At 40.0% G+C, this 18382-nt stretch overlaps 1 protein-coding gene across 4 annotated transcripts in view; it reads left to right on the forward strand.

The window, feature by feature from the left end:
- RARB (retinoic acid receptor beta) overlaps positions 1–18382 on the forward strand; it is a 193633-nt gene that overhangs the window by 105525 nt on the left and 69726 nt on the right. The gene's annotated exons all lie outside the window — the stretch shown is intronic.

Genomic DNA, 18382 nt, shown 5'->3' on the forward strand with positions numbered 1-18382 from the left:
CCAAAAGTAATAGGCCTGGAAATACAAAGCTATGATTGATTCTGACCTTTGCTCACGTGCATGAAGTCTGTCCCCATGCAGTGTGACCCATGCCACTTCTTGCTGAAATCCAAGCCCTTTCAAACTGAACGGAACCATGAAAATACAAGCCACAAAATGCTCAAAGCTATTCTAAAGTAGCAGAATAATAATTTTGTCTGTACTGCAAGAAAAAGTATAGGCAGAGGGTAGCAAAGGTGGATTTTCCAGCAGGCAAACCAAGAGTGTTATCTTTCATCTGCTGCTGCCTTTTTATGAGAACCGTATTCTAGGTACAAAATAAACAGTGTCATGTGGGAATGATTCTCCTGTTGCAGTTTTTTGGTCACAGTAATCTTAGCTGTTCCTCCTAATTGTAATCAGTAAACAACTTTAATCCAAAACCATGGATTTTAAACTGTCTTTTTAAAAATAATCTAAGGTCTGGTATTTTATTAATCCATTGTTGCGTGAGCAAATGTGTTTCAAAAGAATGTCAGAAACAGTAGCCTAAAGTTAGCATCCTAAATCCGCATTTCATGGCTTCATTTCCAAATATGCTGAGCATCTAGGAGCTCCCTCAGCACTTTTGAAAACAGGCCATGTATTTAAATTACCAAATACTATTTAGAACCTTCATTTAATATTAAAATTTTTCAGAGGACTTTCCCACTTCCCCCAAACTATATGAAAAAGTCATTCAATGACAGAGTTCACACCATCAATAGTGGAAATAGAGACACTTATAAGACAAAGTAGGACTTGTTTATAAAAACATAGTACTCTTTTTCTATAAATTTACAAGTCAGGCGAGGTTTTTTGCCTGTGTTTTGTCTGACTTGCAGATTAGTCCAATTCTCTGTTTGCTTCCTTGCATTAAAGTCCGCTCATCAGATATTAATCTGAGACAATTTCAAACTTGTGGTATAGATTTTAATAGCTAGATTATCTTCTTCGTATACTCACTCATCATTAGCAGCTGCTCAGGGTTGTTTTCCCAGTGGCAGCGAATTAATAGGACTGTGGTCACTGTGCATTTTGCTTATTTTGGGGGGGAGGGAGGAGGGAAAACCTAGCTTCCTTCAGCTCATTTTAGTCATCTGAATAGGAACGGAGAACTTGCATCATGTGACGGGGCAGCTCACGGCAGCTCACCAGCATGGGGTCCCTGTGTGAGAACCTTCCTTGTACATGACAATCTGATAAGGATATCATGTGGTTTAGAAACGCATTCTCACAATGTTCACTTCTTTGTCCCTTTATGTGGGAGTGGGTAGGAAAAAAACTTTTAACAAACTAATGCCAGCCCTTATATAACTGACCCCACTTTCTTTTACTGTTCTGTTTGAGCCTTACAACTTCTTCAAATACTTTTGTTAAGAGAGATGGAAATACAATCCAGCAAGTCTGTGTAAAGAATCCTAGACGCAGAGTATATAATATACCTTCTGTTCCCCTTGGACAAGGTGATTTTTCTTTCCCCTGCTTATACCATACATAAACTGAATATTATAAAACTATGTAAGTTAAATATACACAAGCAAGCGACACTTGTATAGGTTTAATAGGTTAAAGCTTGAATGAGTATTTATAAATTCTCAGAGTGCTCTGGATCTTCACCACTAAGGACATGATGTTAAAGGCCATCCATAGTTTGGAGGGATTTCCGTTTTATGCACTTCCAGTGACTTACATTTTACCCTCTAAGTGCATCCCCTAAGAAAAAGAGCAGAGAAATGTCTTGCAACAAAGAGGTTTTTTTAGCACCGCTTAGTTTCTATTAACGGTTTGGAGGATCTCTTTCCATTGAACCATAATATTTTTCTCTAGGCTCACATTGTATTTTTAGCAAGGATCTTTGAACAATAAAATGACAAATTAAGTATATTTTTTTGTCTTTGAGAACCTTATCTAGTGAAGCACTTAAATGCACTCAACCCTCCATCCTTGATTTTAATACGAGTTTCAGACACAGAGTGGTCGTATGAGGGAGTCTTTAGTGTATTTATATGCCAGTACTTCTATGAAATACTAGTAAAAGCTTGTGCTATTGTGCTGGATGTCCAGCACGGTGAACATCCAACACTTCTTTTCTGCTTAGAAAGACAGATCATTTGCCTTTTAAAGCTATATAGCAGAGGTGTGGAGCAATTAAACACGTTGCTCTGTGTTGCACCAATCCAAGACAATTGCCGCAGTTTGATTTAACTCAAGATTTCCTTCAGTGGGTGCTTCAATTCTAGAAAGCCATTTGTGCCTGTAAGATACAAACAGTGGAAGGAATGGTTCAATTAAAACAAACAAACAAACAAACCAAACAAAAAATCCAGTCAAATAACACCAAAAAAAATCACAAATACTGTGATTTTTAATTTTTTTTTTTTTTTTTTTAATCTGGATGCAACTTGTGGTGAGTTCCTGAAATGGCCATTACGTCACTCCAGGTGACTTCACCAAGGTGGCTAGTGGCACAGCAGCACATCATATAGAGGTGTGTATCTCTTTTCCTATGAGACTTCCTAGTCATCTTCCAGTCTTGCAGCAGCATCGCTCCTCTGCCAGCTGGTGACCTATACCAAGAGGATTCCCAGGTTCCTGCATGATAAGTGGATGTAACAGCATGTGAGCTGATTTAAGTAGTTCACTTGCTCACAAATACCGACCTGGAATAGGGGTGTTCAGGCATGGCACAGCCGTACCCTGGCTTTTGGGGGTCTCAGAGCCTCCTGTGCCCAGCCTGTACTCAGGGACTGGCCGTGAGCAGAGACCGGGTCAGGGAGCAGGCTCTTCTGCCGCTCGCCTCTCTCCGTCTCCCGAGTGCCTCTTTAATTCCTCATGTTGTACCCAAAACCCCACAATGAAGACCAGCGATGCCTGTCTTTCCAAGACTGAACATTCACTCGCACACGAAGAAAAAGGAGCTGGAAAACTGTGTCACAGTGCCATCTGGCGATACCTGCCCAAACCTTCCCCCTGGCAAGGGCTGCGCCCACCCAGGCGGCCGGTCCACAGGCGATGCTGTCCCCAGGACCCCCGTTCAGGCGCAGAGAGATGCCCGTGTCCCCCAAAGCTCGACTCTCTGGGTTTTTTTTACGCAACTCTCTGAGTTGCTCTAATCAAAGATCCTATCTTCTCTACAAACCTTCCCTTCCTAGCAGAGAGCACTAATCTACCAATCTGCATTTTTGGCTTGGGGCACAAGTCATAGGACTGGCTAAAATAGTCACGCATGTGTGAGCCTTATTGTTATGGTCAGGTCCTGAGGGGGGGTTGGTTGGTTTGTTTTTAAGCAGTTGTTCATACTTCTGCCTCTCAACTTTTGGTCTGAGGAGGTTTTTCTTTTTTTGCCCCCGTCTTTCAGAGTATTCCTTTGCATTGCTTTGTTGTTTGGGGTTTCATTCATTTGAGATAGAAATTGTATTAGTTGCTGGATCAGGGTATATGTCAAATCCTCCTTAGTGGCTGGATGGAAATCTCGGAGATGTGTCTTTCTTCAATATCCTTCTGTTTCCACCCCACACCTTGATCACCAAGACGTAAAGTGCAGAACAAATGGCAAATCACCTACATCTTTCAGGTATCTGTGCAAAGTGTCTTTGATGAGGTGGGCTAATGGAAGAATATGCTTTTCCTAAGTCCTTATACCCTGGTGAACATCAGTCTTCCTTTCCCTTTGGAGAGCACATTTCGGCTGTGTTTTTCTGGTTGTGCATATTGTCACATGCTATGCAGGTTAGGTATGTGAACTGCTCATCTTTCTAAGCTTTGCATGTGTTGCCACATTCACTTCTCTGAGACCATGCCAAGAAGGATCCATTATCTCTCCGAAGTTTTGAAACTAAGCCTTCGGCTGCCTGCAAGAAGTCAGAGCTGACTCACATCCTTCTGTGTTGTTTTTTTTTTTTTTTCCTTATCCGAATCCTTTCCTTTCTCTGTGTTTTGGAGAGGTCCTGCAAGGCTTCATGGTTAAAGCATGAGCTACGTGTTAGGAAGCACTGCATGTCTGGAGGCAGCTTGGGAAAATAGCTGTTCCCCTCTCCCTGAAATGGAGTCCAGTATGAACACTGCAATTGTTCACAGGGGCTGTTTCCACCTTTACCAAAATGTGAAAGCAGAGCTTGGTTACAGCATGATACGCTGACACTGCCCAGTAATACGGTGTTTGTTATGCTTTCCCTAACCTTAATTTCTGTGCAGACCAAGAAAATACTCTGACGAAAAGAGGTGAGGAAGGAATGACGCAATTAAATGAGATTAAATCAGAGTATTGGTTTCCCTGGAACACATATTTGGCTCTTTACCAACAATCTTTTCCCCATTTTTCAAATAAACACATATTTTTACATGATAACTCTATTTGAAATATTAATGCTTCCAGGGCTGCATTACCTTTGTTTCTTCATCAAAGTCCATTACTATGAAAAGGCTGCTGTTCCTTAGGCTGTTTCAGCTTCAAAAGAATTTTAGGGCCTGGTCTGTTGGAAAGCTTGGGGGTATAATTAGTGAAAATGGAAATAGATGCAAGAGAAATTTAGTTCCTGATGTTTTAATTTAGTGTAGTACTGCCATGTGTTGTTGAAGAGGATTCTTAAAGGCAAACATAATTATTTCATTATGGTCTTCAGAATGCTTTCATTGGTCTTAATGACAAGAAGCTGCATAAGGAGTCATACATTTTAATTAGACCTTCTTATATTTACATCAGATAAATAACAAATAATTGATGAAAAACAAGTCTTCTAAATGGATGATTTCACACAGAGCTCTGGTTACAGTTTAATGATAAAACATTTCTCTTATTGCTTTGCATTTTAATTATCTAGAATTATTACTCTAGCAGAGATCGCAAAATACTGTTATTTCCATGCATTTCATTAGATTTACAACTAATTTATAAGAATCCGCAGCTAAGAGAAAAGGTGTTTCTCAACATACATCCCTTACAATCGGTTTCCAGCTTTATTGATTTCATTTTGCTTTCATTTCTTACATTTAGATACTTTTTTTTTTTTTTTGTGATAGACTGTCCAGTAAAAGCTAGTGGGGAAAAAGAGTCGGACCTTTTCCTGTGTCTTCAATTCCCTACATAGGAGCAAGTCCTGCCATTTTTAACAACCCAAAACTCCTGTAGAGGTCAAGGAGTGACTATGAAATTGTAGGGCTTGTAGTGGAAATTTCTAATGAAAAATTTTGTACCTCTTTCTCACCACCTTAGTTGAAAGTTGTATTCCTAAATCTCTTTAATTTACTTTGAAAATCTTACTTTTATAATTGTGTGTATGCCTGCAGATGCATTTAAAATACCTGTATTTTTTCTTTTCTTTACCCCCTTTATTGGATGGTTTGTAATATCATGAGAAATTATTTTAGAGTTTTGCTACTTGCAAGTCTTTCATGTTTGCAAGCTCTCCAGCCTTTCATTTTTGTAACAAAACATATTTCACATGATTCATTCCCGAGAGTATACAGAACACTAATTGTTGTTATTGATTTTAAATTTTGCAACCATTACAAGTAACCCAGATGAGTGGCAGATAAAGAGTAATAATCCATGGAGTTCTAGAAGTGTTTCATGTTTGTCTGTAGTACTTTATGTGATCAATAGTAACTGCCCCATTGAAACTAACTGCTGTATCAAATAACAGTAAATCAAATGAATGTGCTTACAGATTATTTATTGAAAGCTTTAATTGTTCACTGGGGCCCTGCTTATCTCAGGAAACAATAGAAGGCAGTGATCAGGCAAACCAGTTTGCAAATGCTGGGGGTGCTGTGGAATAGCAGGGTCTCCCCTGTGCCTGGGTGGTGTGAGAGCTTTCCAAAATGTGCCCCTGTCCCACCGGGATTGTACTGGGACAGTGATTGTGCTAAGAGAGCATCTCTTGAGTTCACAGGTTACTCTTTTTTTAATTATTATTTCTATAGATTGCCATGTTTGGATGACAAACCTGTCATATCTGGTGGGTTAAAGCGTGGAAAAAGAACTAGTAAGAGTTCCCAAAATTTCCAAGAGGTCCGTGTGATGAGAGAAAAAACAGGATCAGACCTTAGAAAGGCAAGTAAAGGAAAGCATACTGAACTCTGTGGAAAGCTTAGATATATTACAGTTTTGGGCAATTGTATGCTGCTGTACGGTTGTCAGACTTGTGCAAATACTAAGAAATTCAAAGCAATTATTTTTAACAACCCCATGCTGTTGTATTTTACTAACTCCTTAAAATGGCTGTTCTGCTTTGTCACAGTCACTCCATGGAGTACTAGTGGCACAGGTTAGAAGTTTTCTGGACCTTAAGTGAAATGGAAAGTCTTATAGACGGTTTCACTACTATCCACAATTTTTTTAATGGCCTCAGTGTGTTGTTGGTAATACTTTTCTGTGGCTTCAGAATCCTTTCTGTATCAGCGAAGGCACTAAAGCTGTCCTTCCGCAAGTTTGGGAAGATGGCACTGGATGAATTTACGTTTAATAACATATCTTTCCAACCGTGTCGACTTGAAAAGCATTTGTAAAAATGAGCTTAATTTCTACAGGAAGTGGTGGCCCAAATCTCTCAAACATGGCAGAAGAAGTTTGGGGTTTTATTTTCCCCTAAAAAAAAGTGTGTTTTGTGAAACATACGTATATTCATATGTGTAATACTGGATAATCGTAATACAGACATTTAAAAATTGTTAAAGCACAGTAGCCAGAGATCTTCTGAAATTGAATCTCCCTTGAAAAAAAGTAACTTCCCTTTTTCAAAGCATAAGCTTCAACTTAAGTTTCCTGGGACATCACGTGTCAGGACTGAATGTTGTTTGTTCAGTTCTTTGCAAGTATTTGGTTTTTGCCATACTCTATGGTAAAGTTCAGCTGATGTTTTCCCTGTGTGTGAGGCTGGGATATTGCAGTTAATTGTGAGCAGCTTAGCTGGGCAAAAAAAACCAAAGTCACTATTGAAATTGCGTATTGAATAAGAAAGACAAGGTGACTCGGAAATACTGCTAGCATGTATGTGTTGGCCTACAGTACAGTGTAGGCGTATTTTTTCTCTTCCGAGTGAGAATGGTACTGACAGACAACATAGAGGTAAAATTATGAGCATTCCTCACTCCGGGGGTTTAATAGGAAAATACAGTGCAGATAGGGAATAGGAGAACAGAATATTGGAAAACGTGCTCTCCGGTGGCAGTACTCATCTTGTCTTCAGTCTCTTGTGAATGTCTTATTTTACTGATCTTTGGTCTTCTAGGGAGAGAGTAGAGGTGTGCTTTGAGCCACAGTCGCAGTGTTGCTACAGCTTGGCTCTAGAACACCAAGCTCCTTCCCAGCTTTCGGCTTCTGCTGCACCTACTGTGAAAGGGGCAGAGAGGGATGTTTGCCAGGTTAACTGCACTGGTGGAAAATAAAATGCACCTATAAAAATGATGATAATTAAAAAAAAAGATACAAAATATTATGTAAACTCAATGATAAGGACTCTGAATTATAAGGAAAGAAAATCTGGTAGTGTCTTAGTTTTTCATGGTACCTTCCCCACTGTGTTATCATCTTTTGTCTGGCAGGTATTCAATTCAGAAATACTGAAATTGTGCTCAGGCAAGCATTATGGCTTGATAAACTGTCTATTTCATTTGTCCCCTCAAAAGATACTGGTGATGCTCAGCTCTTAAATACTCCATTCCAACTTGAATTTCTTATATTAGCATCAGAAATGTTGAGATGAGCTGTCCTGGTCTGACATGCTGAGGGGATGAAGGAGGACAGAGTTTGTCCCTGGTTTTGTCTCAGATGTGGCAAATGTACGTGTGCTGGAGAGTGTCAGAAAGGTTAAGTTGTGGTCTGACTGCAGATAAGCTCCAGTGATGAAAGCCATTTCTTCCTGTTATTATGTCATGTCTAAATGGAAATAATGTATTGTTTTAATTATACCCCCACAGTTGCGGCAGTGCAGCAATGTGGGTGCAATTAGGCTAGTGTAAAGAATAGCCTTAACGCTTACTCGGGAAGTAAGCCACATGGATGTAAAACATCTATGTACAAGCAGAGGTGCCCTAGAGGTTCACTGCAATAGGATTAGGGGCATGGAAGAGGTGTACTGGGATACCTGCTTTGTTTAAGAAGCGAGCTTTGCTTCTCCGAGTCTATGCACTGCCCTGTCCTCTGCAGGAGGCAGCTGCAGCATGGCAGGAGGAAACTCATGGCTCCCATTTCACAGCCCCAAGCCTTGCCAGCTTTGGCAAATGGCCCTGTTTCGCTGCGGTGTGGCTGAGAAGCTGGGCACGGGCTCTTCCACCTGCTCCGCCGGAGAGTTGGTAACCTCTGGGAAAGGGCTGGGGGCTGGCTGCCTGGGGTTTGCTGGTTCAGCAGATTTCATCCCAGCTCCAATGTGGGACGAAACTTTACTCAATAAAGAATTGTACCTCTGGGTGGCATAATGCCAAGAAAAGGTCTGCAGTGAGGGCCCGAGAGGGAGATCCCAAACAATGAGATACAAAGCTTTAGAGTTGTCCGTTGCCTTGTAAAAAAGGAGAGTGGCTGTGTGACAGGTCAAAGAAAATAAGGAGTTAGACCTCCTTTCCTAAGGAAATCAAAACTTAGAATTAGCGGAGCAATAAAAGCCTTCTAAAGCAAAAGCTGGAAACAATACATTTTTAATAAAATGGGCAGTTACTCTAATTGCTGAACCCCTACTGTTCAATTTCTTTTAGTGCCCTTATTCATTAAATTCAGCATACTTCTACTTATTATTTACAGATGTATGCGTTTTAACTTGTTTATAGAAACCATGCGTGGCAGAAAGCTGTGGATGGTATAATACTAATTTGTAAGTGTTTATTGCTGCCTATAATATGCAATTTTTAAAACAATTAAAAATAGCAGCGGAGCTCATCATTGCAGTCAACCCCAAACTGCCCATGAAAAGTGAAATATTAGTACCATGTACTGCCTTAAAGGTTATAGGCCATGTGTAGTGGATTGATAGCATACCCATTAATGAAGAATTTACCTGTTCTTAAAGACTTTAAGCTCAGCAGTGTAGTTTCCAGATATTATTCTAATGTAACCCATTTAAACATATGCGATGGAGTTCATAATTGCCCTTGTAAATGGGTATAGAAAGGAGGGTATATAAATCAATTAGTGATGTCCAGCAGTGTGGCTGTAATACAAATTAATTGGGATGATAAGCATTTTAACTGCTACTGTACTTACTTGAAGTAGTTTTGATCACTGAATTTGCTCTTGTTGAGTCACTCTATTAATTTTAAGATTTAAAAACACCTAAAGATCAAAATGTTCTGAATTAATGGTCCTAAACTTTGAGAAATAAAATTATATGTAAAATATTACACAGCAAGTCAGTTTTATTGCATTTCCAAATAGAGCACAACAGTTTTATTTTGTCCATGAGGTACTGAACAACTGTGTAATAGTATTACGTGATTAAAGATATTAAACCACTCATTTTCTTGCTGGATTCAAGCCACAGCAAAAGGTCAGGATGGATGGTGCCCTAAGAATATGTTGAATATATAGAAAATAAAAAATTTATTTGGCAGACATACTAATACTGAAAACTAATACCAGCTTGGATAGAGGCAAGTTCTGAAGAACAAAATCATTGCTTTAGTGTATGACTGAATTATTCTGTTTGGATGCTTGAAAAGATTTGAAAATAAAAGAAAAGTCCTCAAAACACTACAAAACCTTTAATAACAATAAATGGAGACTTTATGACTTAGTACAGTATCTGTATGTGTGTAGAGATTATAGTAACTATTTCATTTCCCTTGCAATTTTTATCTGTTACTGAAGATACTGGATCTGAGTTTTCTCCCATTTTTTACAAGTCAAGTTTATAAGTCAAGAGTCTTTCTTGGAACTGGTGGGGTGATAAAACTGTAAAACAGATCTGAAAAAAGAATCAGACCTGGTTTATTTTACGTGTTTTGTCCCTCACAATGTACCTTTTTGTTATTTTCAATCCTGCAGGGAAAACAGGCTGAATTTGTGACACCATGATTGTATCAATAGGCCACAAAAATAGATTCCATTTTCATAATAAAGAGGCCAGAGTTCTCATTCTCTCTACGTTTGTATCGCTTCTTTGCCTGTGCCATTTTACTCCAGATGAGGATCTGACTTTGGGAATCCACTGGTAAAGCAAACAAGGCCTGAATTGTAAGAAAAGTTCATTTTCAGAGGAAAATCTAACTTCACACACATGATAGCACAACTATATATGTTTTTAAAATAAGATCCTATTTTTCAGTTTTACAATAGTGTGGAATATTCGCTTGAGACTGATGCAATTTTGCATGGTAGTGGCCAAGCAGAAAATCACCGACCTGAAAAAACTACAGAGCTAGCATCTTTCGGATGTTTTTCTTCAGTTTTCCATACGATTTATTTTTTTCATTTAACATGTTTTCTTTTTCATTTTGAAGGTAGGCTCCTAATACAAAGTGATGAGCTGCTGCCCTGTAAACTCCGGCATGCCTGCCAAACCCTCCGGCCATCCTGTCTGTACACTTACTTTCACCCTGACTCCCTCACGGTGTCTGCCTGGCCATTTATTTAGCGAAAGACGCTCCTGTTCTCAGTTACTAGCGCGTCATTAAGTCTCGCTGTCCTGAGAGTAATACAGGTATAACCAGACGCAGTTCTTGTCCCTGATGTAATTAATCCTGACAAGCTTTCTGCCTTCTACGTTTGCTCAGGTGTGAATGCATCTTTCTGGCTACACGGACACATAAACCCAAATGTAGAACTGCTTTGCTGATGTAACTAAAACAAACAAACAAACAAACACCCCAGCCTGAAAAACAGTATAATTTTCTTTTGAAAAAGTGATGTGAACACAAGTCTCCTATGTTAGCTGTACATACTACCTCTGGGTTTAGTGGAGCTGATGCTTGAGAACCAGGTATTGCAAACCAGGGTAAACCTTACTCCTATTTGAAAATACCCTCCTGAGCAAACCTACAGAATACGAATGTGCTCTTACAGAGCAGCTGCAGCCTCCTCATTGTCCTTTACTGCTAGCTGCAGTTAATATCTCTGTAGGTTATGTAGTTGCCAGAAGTCCTGGCTTTACTGGGAGAAGCACCAGAGGTGGTTGTAGTAACGTCTCCCCTTCGACTACCTCTGGGATGCCACAAAATAATGCAGTAGCTTTAGAAAAAGGTTTCAGGGTGTTTTCATTCAGAAATACGTCGTTGGGGCATACTGATGATTTCTAGACCGTATGTGCTCAATATATAAGACTAGCCTGGTAGATTCAGGCTTACATCTTGGCAGTATATGAGGCTGATGTTGGCTTTGACAGTATAGACAATATAGAGTACAGGTTCTTGTGGCAGTTCCTGGTGTTGCTTATGTCTGTGTGGGACACAGCGCCCACGTGCACAGATGCTGCTGAGTTGCCTTTAGAAGAGGGTTTGGGACTTCTCTCAGGGCAGGACTGTTGTCTGCTGGGACATTCCTGTGTAATTGTATATATAGGGTGGGGTAGCCTTATAGAAAGTTGATTCTTAGCTGGCTGTGGAGATCAGAAAATGAAGACAAGCCTTTTGTCGCCCTCCTGAGTTCCCTGCCAGCAGCAGCGGTGGCTCTCGGGGGCAGAAGGCACCCAGCCCTGGCCAGCCTTGCAGTTGGCAGGTGAGCAGGGTACACCCACAGACTTGGGAGTGTTTCGGAGACCCCACATTAGAGGGACTGAGCACAGGCTTAACTGAGTTCCTGCTCTGTCATGTATCCCATGTGTAACTTGGGACAAGACATGTAAGACTATATTTTGAGGATGCTGCTAGAGCTACAGCTAGGTTGTTGGTTGCTGTTGAAAATCCCAGCTGGGTACTGCTTGCATTTTTCTAGGAATTTAAGACCCGAGCAAATCAAGCTCTTAGGCTGTCAGTGCTTCTGTTTCCCATCTGTAAAGTAAGAATAGCTCTTCACATATCTCACTTAGGTGTTACAAAGGTAAGAATGTGAATGCTCATGGGATACTCACATACTGGAGTGGCGTGCATCATGCTTGTTGGTCAGATAGGTAGAAGAGCTCAGGATCTTCCACGCTGCTAAATACAGCAGGACCAGAAGTGTTACAAGCTGTGCTGCATGGCACAGACAGGAGGGCCTGAGGAAGAGTCACTCAGGGTGTCTGTGATCTGTGCAGAAATGTCACCTGGGAAGATACGCTGGCAGGTGGGGCCTCTGCAGTGCCTTAATAAATGGCACTGTAAAGTCCCGTCACTGAATTTGTATGCTTAACAAATGGATTAATTAAGAGGCCAGATTGTGGCTTAACGGAAAAATGTTACCCAAAAAATCCTCACCCTTCACTGGGCAACCGATAGAGGATATTTGTGGGAATAATAAAATCTGTGCTACAAATGAAGAAGTTAGCTGCTAAGAAAGAGAAGATGCATTATGAGACTAGAACAGAAAGGTAACAGAAATATAGATGCTATTTTCTTCTGATTTACTGCAAACAAATCTCGATAGCTCTGCTATGTTGGTAGTAGGATGCTGAACTTAATTTCCTGGCCTTACAACCTGATATGAGTAAAGGTTTCAAAGGGTTATACTCCTGTTGTATGGCTAAGATCAGTATCCGCTGACTCCGCTGACTTACGTTATGTGATTCTGCAGGTTAACGTTACAGATTTGCAATTGAAACTTGACAATTTCGTTAATGAAAAGCATTAAGGAATATGATGCAGCTCACTCTCTCCCACTGGGAGAGATGCAGCAGACAAGCGTAAACATTTTTCTGCCGTTCCAGTTGGCAAATACAACTTGGTATACACACGGCAAAAGCATTTGCTGAGTATGAAGAAACCTTTTCTTTTTTTTTTTTTAGACTCCTCCTTTGATGTTTGTGTTTTAACACTGAAATGCTAAAATAGTTAAAATGAAAGCGCTCCGAGGGCCTACTTTGCCAGTAATGGCTCCCCTCAAGGTTATGGAGGCCTTTCAAGGTTCATTCTTTCAAACACCTTTTGACTTGGCAGGATCACGATTGTCACCATTATTTGCATTGGGCACTTGAAGGTCCTGCAGTGCTGGTTACTGTACAGCATATTCTGAGACCCTGCCCGAAATAGTGTACTGTGTAAATACTTGACATACAAAAGAGTGGGGGAAGAAAACACTGTCCTGATGGTATGTCTGCCTGCACTGAGTGAAGCAATGGCCAAATTTGTACTTGGAACTTCATTAGGGTAAGTATATTGGTGCAAAGAGTGTGCTTAACTGCTTCTTGTACTCACAAGGCAAAGGGCAGAGTTCAGCAGGACCTCTATTCTCCCAAATGTGACGGGACAGAAGCCAGCTGTCCGTATCGCTCTTTCACTGACAAGAGTCATAACAGCAAAAGTACTTTGGCTTTAGAGACTTCTGCCAACTCAGCTGTGCCTATCGGGGCTTGTCTGAGATAGATCCTGGCAGTGGCAGCCTGTGCTCTAGGCATGGCTCTTAAAATGACTTGGTTTGAGGCACCTTTTAGGTGACCTTGTGTGCAGTTTGTCTGTTAGTAAGACCTTGCAGATTGGGCTTCTGAGCTCCATAACCTCTACTTCCTGGTAGTTTTGTTGTTATTCTAATAATGTAGGAATCCTGAGCAGCACGTAGTGAAAACCTGTAGGATACTCTTTTAGCATTTAAAATAACAGAAAAGCATCATTTTGATTGGGCAGCCTCAAGTAGAAACCAGGTCACGAAGTTTCATCTTCTGATGCCCCTTTTCAGGCTAAAAGCAAACCTGAAGACTTAGAGGTCTTTTTGGCTTTTGGCCCAAAAAACACCTTTTTTTTTTTTAAAGCCTAGACAGTCTTGTAGAGATGAACTATGACTTGATTAAAATTAATGCAAATAATAAAAAAGAAACCCTTGCGTGTGGAAAACATACTTTCTTAAATACTTCTGAAAATCCTGATAGTAATATCTCAATCTGGAGTTATTGTGGCAGCCTGGTTTACTCCAGGTATGTTGTGTTCACTTGTAACAAAAAGCATTCCTTCCTGAACCTCAATGCATACCCAGTCCGATGAGGAAAGATTTTTTGATTGTGGTAATTCATTCTGTGTTGATTTAGATTCGCACACGGCTTCCCCTGAGCCTTTTCCTCCATCCTCCTGCCCTCTGCCGCTCCACCTCCACGCCATCAACCCCCGGGGTAAAACAACGGTCCAGCACAGTGAGTGCTGATACGTGAAAGAGTAGCACGACTTCTTTGCTTTGTGTTGTTTTCTTTGCAAGGGAGAAAATGGGAGTCTTCGCACAAGGGAAGACTTTGTTTTCCTCTTTCTGTTGTCTGTGATCCCCACCTGTTGTATATATGGTAAAAATATCTGGGACTTATAACCCAGCAACAGTACTCAGCCAGAATCATGTGTGACCGGGTCAAACACACACTCGCTGGAGGGTCATGGCCAGGTTACTAAGTCAAGGCTGGCAAGTCTCCACGATAATGTTTTCTTTCTCTCTCACTTTTTTTTTTTCTTCTCCCCTTGTCTCTCTTCCAAACAACAGTTTAAAAAAAACCCCTCGTAACAATGCAAACTATTTAAGCATGACAAATTCAAAGAAGTTTTTTATTAAAAAAAAATTGGATGGGGGGGCTGAGTCAATGATATTTTGGATTTAATTTTATAGTATAGTTTTATGTGGCACATGAAAGAGAGAAATTTGTATTGAAACAATTGAGACCCACTTTCCCAGTTCCTGGCTCTTTCCTGGAAGATGATTAAAAGCAGACTTTTTTTTCCAGACGAGACATAAAAATTAAATGATCTACAGTATATAGTTATTTTTTCAAATGTTTGGAGGCTTATAAATAACTTCTACAATCAAATGCACACATACAAGCTGCAGAGAATCTGGTTCTAATTACTTGTACTTTAGTTGAACTTTGGCGTTTCCTTTGACTTTCTGCCTAATGTATGTGAGCTGTGTGCCTTGCACTCCTGCAGTGAATTCACAAAAAAAAAAAGGGGCGGGGGGGGGGGGGCAAAAAATCCAGACCCTTGTTGGTGCCAACAAAAATGAGGGTTAACAGAATGTTTTGACCAAATGCAACACTTTGCTATTCACCCTAATTAGCTGAAATTGCTGCTTCCCACCAGGGACCCTGAGCTCAGTATGCAAAATTCCCTTGAGGCTATCCAGGAAATGCCATTTGCTTTACAACTTCTTATTCTTTTAAGACTCAACTGTCCAAAGTGTGCATTAACATACAAGCTTAATAATACTCCAAGGTTCTAGCAAAACGCAAGGCGTTTCATAGTGCCTGCCTGCTTCTAGTTGGTCACAAAGTAAAATACCTCCTCCATCTGTCAACATGGTTTAGCTGGCAGTAAATTAGCTCTCACAAAGCACGCTGTGCTTTTAAAGATCTTATCTGCTGCTTTATCTAACCTTTAGAAATATTTCAGACATCTTAGGAATTGTGAAGTGACCGATTGTTTGAGAGTCCCTGTGTGCTTAAGCTGCATTCAGGTGTTGGGTGACTGCACTGAGGCTCTGTTTTCTTAGGTGAGTAGGGACCCTGAAGTGTCACATCCCGCAGGACAGGAGAGTAGGGCATGGAAAGAAGTTGCCTTTTTTTTCTTTTGAATTCTTCCTAAAATTGTAAGACTGCTTTAAAAATGACACTTCTGGAAATGTCAACTGTTGGGCCCCCATCCTTTCTTTTTTTCACCTTGCATGTGCAGACATGCATAGAAGAAAGTAGGTTCTGCTGCCATGCGTCCACGAGCCACTAGCATGATACAGAAATAACGCTTTATATGTGCTGAGCATGAATTGCTACAGATGCCCACACTGGATTTCTGCACTTGAATGCTGGCAGTACATACATTTTCAAATAAAGAGTTAAAAAGGCTAAATCCAAGGAAGAATAGTAGGTCAGAAGCTGGAGTGAGTCGAGCATGTGTAACCTAAGTTCAAACCTTCTCCAGAAAACTGTACATTTTGCCCGTAATCAAAAATGCATGTTCCCAAACTGGGTTTTCTTGTATCAGCTGATGCAAGTATTACATTGAATAGATTAAGCCCTTTTAGTGGCACGCATATATACATATATATGTATATATGGGTCCTTTAGGGAGGGTCTTTTGATTTACATTTGTTCTTTTCTCCTTGAATGCATTTTCAAATCGAGTAGTGGCACCTGTGGCTCTTCAGTTGCTGACTATGTTGTGTATTTATGAACTGAGCTGATTGCTTATCTCTTCTGAGTATCCTGAGTTCCTGGTGCTTGGCCAGGGACTGACAGACCTCTCATGTACATATGGTTCATAGTTTGAACACTACTGTTGGATGCTGATGCTTGTTTAGGATGAAGTCATGAAAAAAGCAGAAGTGTATCGATATTATTCCTCAAAGACTGCTTTCCCCAAACTGAAATCACAGGAGGACTGCAGGAGTGCAGTTGTTTTATTGAATGATACAACCTTGTTTTCCCATGGGAAGCCTAAAAACTGCCTTTTACATGGACTGGGAGAGTTGGATGAGCTAATAAGAAACACATTGTCTGCTGGTATTAGAGTATTAAAGCTAAAATTTTATCATTCCATAGACTGATGGGAAGCCACCATAATTCATGTACAAGCATGAAATAAGGCGAGGAATGTTTGAGGCCTCTCAAGGGCATTTGATGAATCTAACTTTAATTTAAAAGTACTAATAGATTATTGATTCAAGCAGGATGGCTGTGCAGAGATCAATAACGGAGTACTCTCTCTCTCTCTCTCTCTCTCTCAAATACCAAAAATTACTGTTGAAAAGAAATGATCATTCTCATCTGTGTTTTCATTAAGAAAAAACTTCATTAAAGTTTTCTTGGTGCAGTAGGAACCTGTAAATTTTTGGTTTGCCAAGATTCAGTGAATTGAATGCTGAAAAAGGTAAGTACAGTTCTGGACATTGTCTTAACATCACAATTTATGGAGCCACGTTACCTTACTTTTCTGGTTTTTTCACAGCCTCCTTATTGTTAGTTATATAAGTAAATTGTTCCCATTGGAAAGATATTTCTTTGCTTAGAATCAGAGCCTTTAGCACTTCACTTTAGCATTTATTTTCTTCTCAAGAAATGTCCGTCCTTGAAGTTGATAGTAGTTTAACCCAAAAATGGCAGAAAGGGGCCCTTCTCTCACAAGTAATCAGAAGTTGCATCGTGCTCTGTGATGCCCCCTGTGAATTCTGCAGAACACGAGTTGACAATGAATCATGAGTTTAATAGAAATGTATCATCTTTGTAATCTGAAAAATATCATGTACAGTAAATCTTGTCTAAGATTTTTCCATTGAGTAATATTCTTTAGGGCCTACTGTTAGTACTCTTGAGATTTAGCTCTGATAGTGCCTAATATTTCTGGATAGACCTGGGTTCACAGTTCCTGTCATTTCTGTGTATCTGTTGAAAAGTTAGAGGGATTTATCTGAGAAGCAGTAGACGGCTAGGTGAAACATGAAAACGTATTGCACATCTACAATAAATGTGAGGAATGATGACAGCATATCACAGAAAACTAATGCAGATGTTTTGGAAAGATGTAGTTCGCATGTCTTATCTCGCATCGTAGAGCTTTCATGTCCTTTCCCTGAAAGGGATAACTGACTTTTCAGCAGGTTCAAAACAAATGACCATCTAGAAATATTAAGGTACTAAGGGATGTGGGGTCATAATGTGTAAGTAGCTCTTTCTCAGAGAGGTTTCCTGATGTTACGAGTCCTAAGGTAGGTAAGGAAGTGCTGGATTGTACTAGTTTTATGGATTTTTAAAAAAAAAAAAAAAAAAAAAAAGACAACTTGTTTAGGTAATCTTCACTTTAGGTATTATACTTCAGCAGTTGTCTCTTTACATATGTCCTGATGCATACCGCTGTCCTGCTGTGACAGAATTGCACATTGGAGGCGTTCTGTAGAAAAAGGCAGGAGATACAAGAGGTGTCCCAAGATTAGGTACAAATTGGAAGTATATGTGCACGAAGGGTTTCTCTTTAAAGGCTGATATCCAGCGCACACACGTGCGTCCCACACAGTTCAATAGGCTAAAACCAGAACATGAACCCAAAGTTGTCCATTTTTGGAATCTGGTAAGAGATTCAAGCCCTATATCTGAAGTGAGCTGAAGCTTTTGTGGTGTTGAGTAGCTGGATCATGAAAAAAAGGTCGGGTACTTTAAAATATACTTTTGAGGCTATAGCATGTAGTCCTGTCATTACTTGCCTTACTTTAGTTCCCCCTAAATTTTGCTAGGAAAGACAAATGGATGCTTATTATACAAAGAAAGATATGGACCGCTTTGATAGTTATAATACAGTAAATAATCAGTGATTTAAAATTTATTAATGAATCATTCAATTATATTTC

This window comes from Leptosomus discolor, chromosome 7 (assembly GCF_034619465.1).
Source record: "Leptosomus discolor isolate bLepDis1 chromosome 7, bLepDis1.hap2, whole genome shotgun sequence".
NCBI classification, from domain to species: Eukaryota; Metazoa; Chordata; class Aves; order Leptosomiformes; family Leptosomidae; genus Leptosomus; species Leptosomus discolor.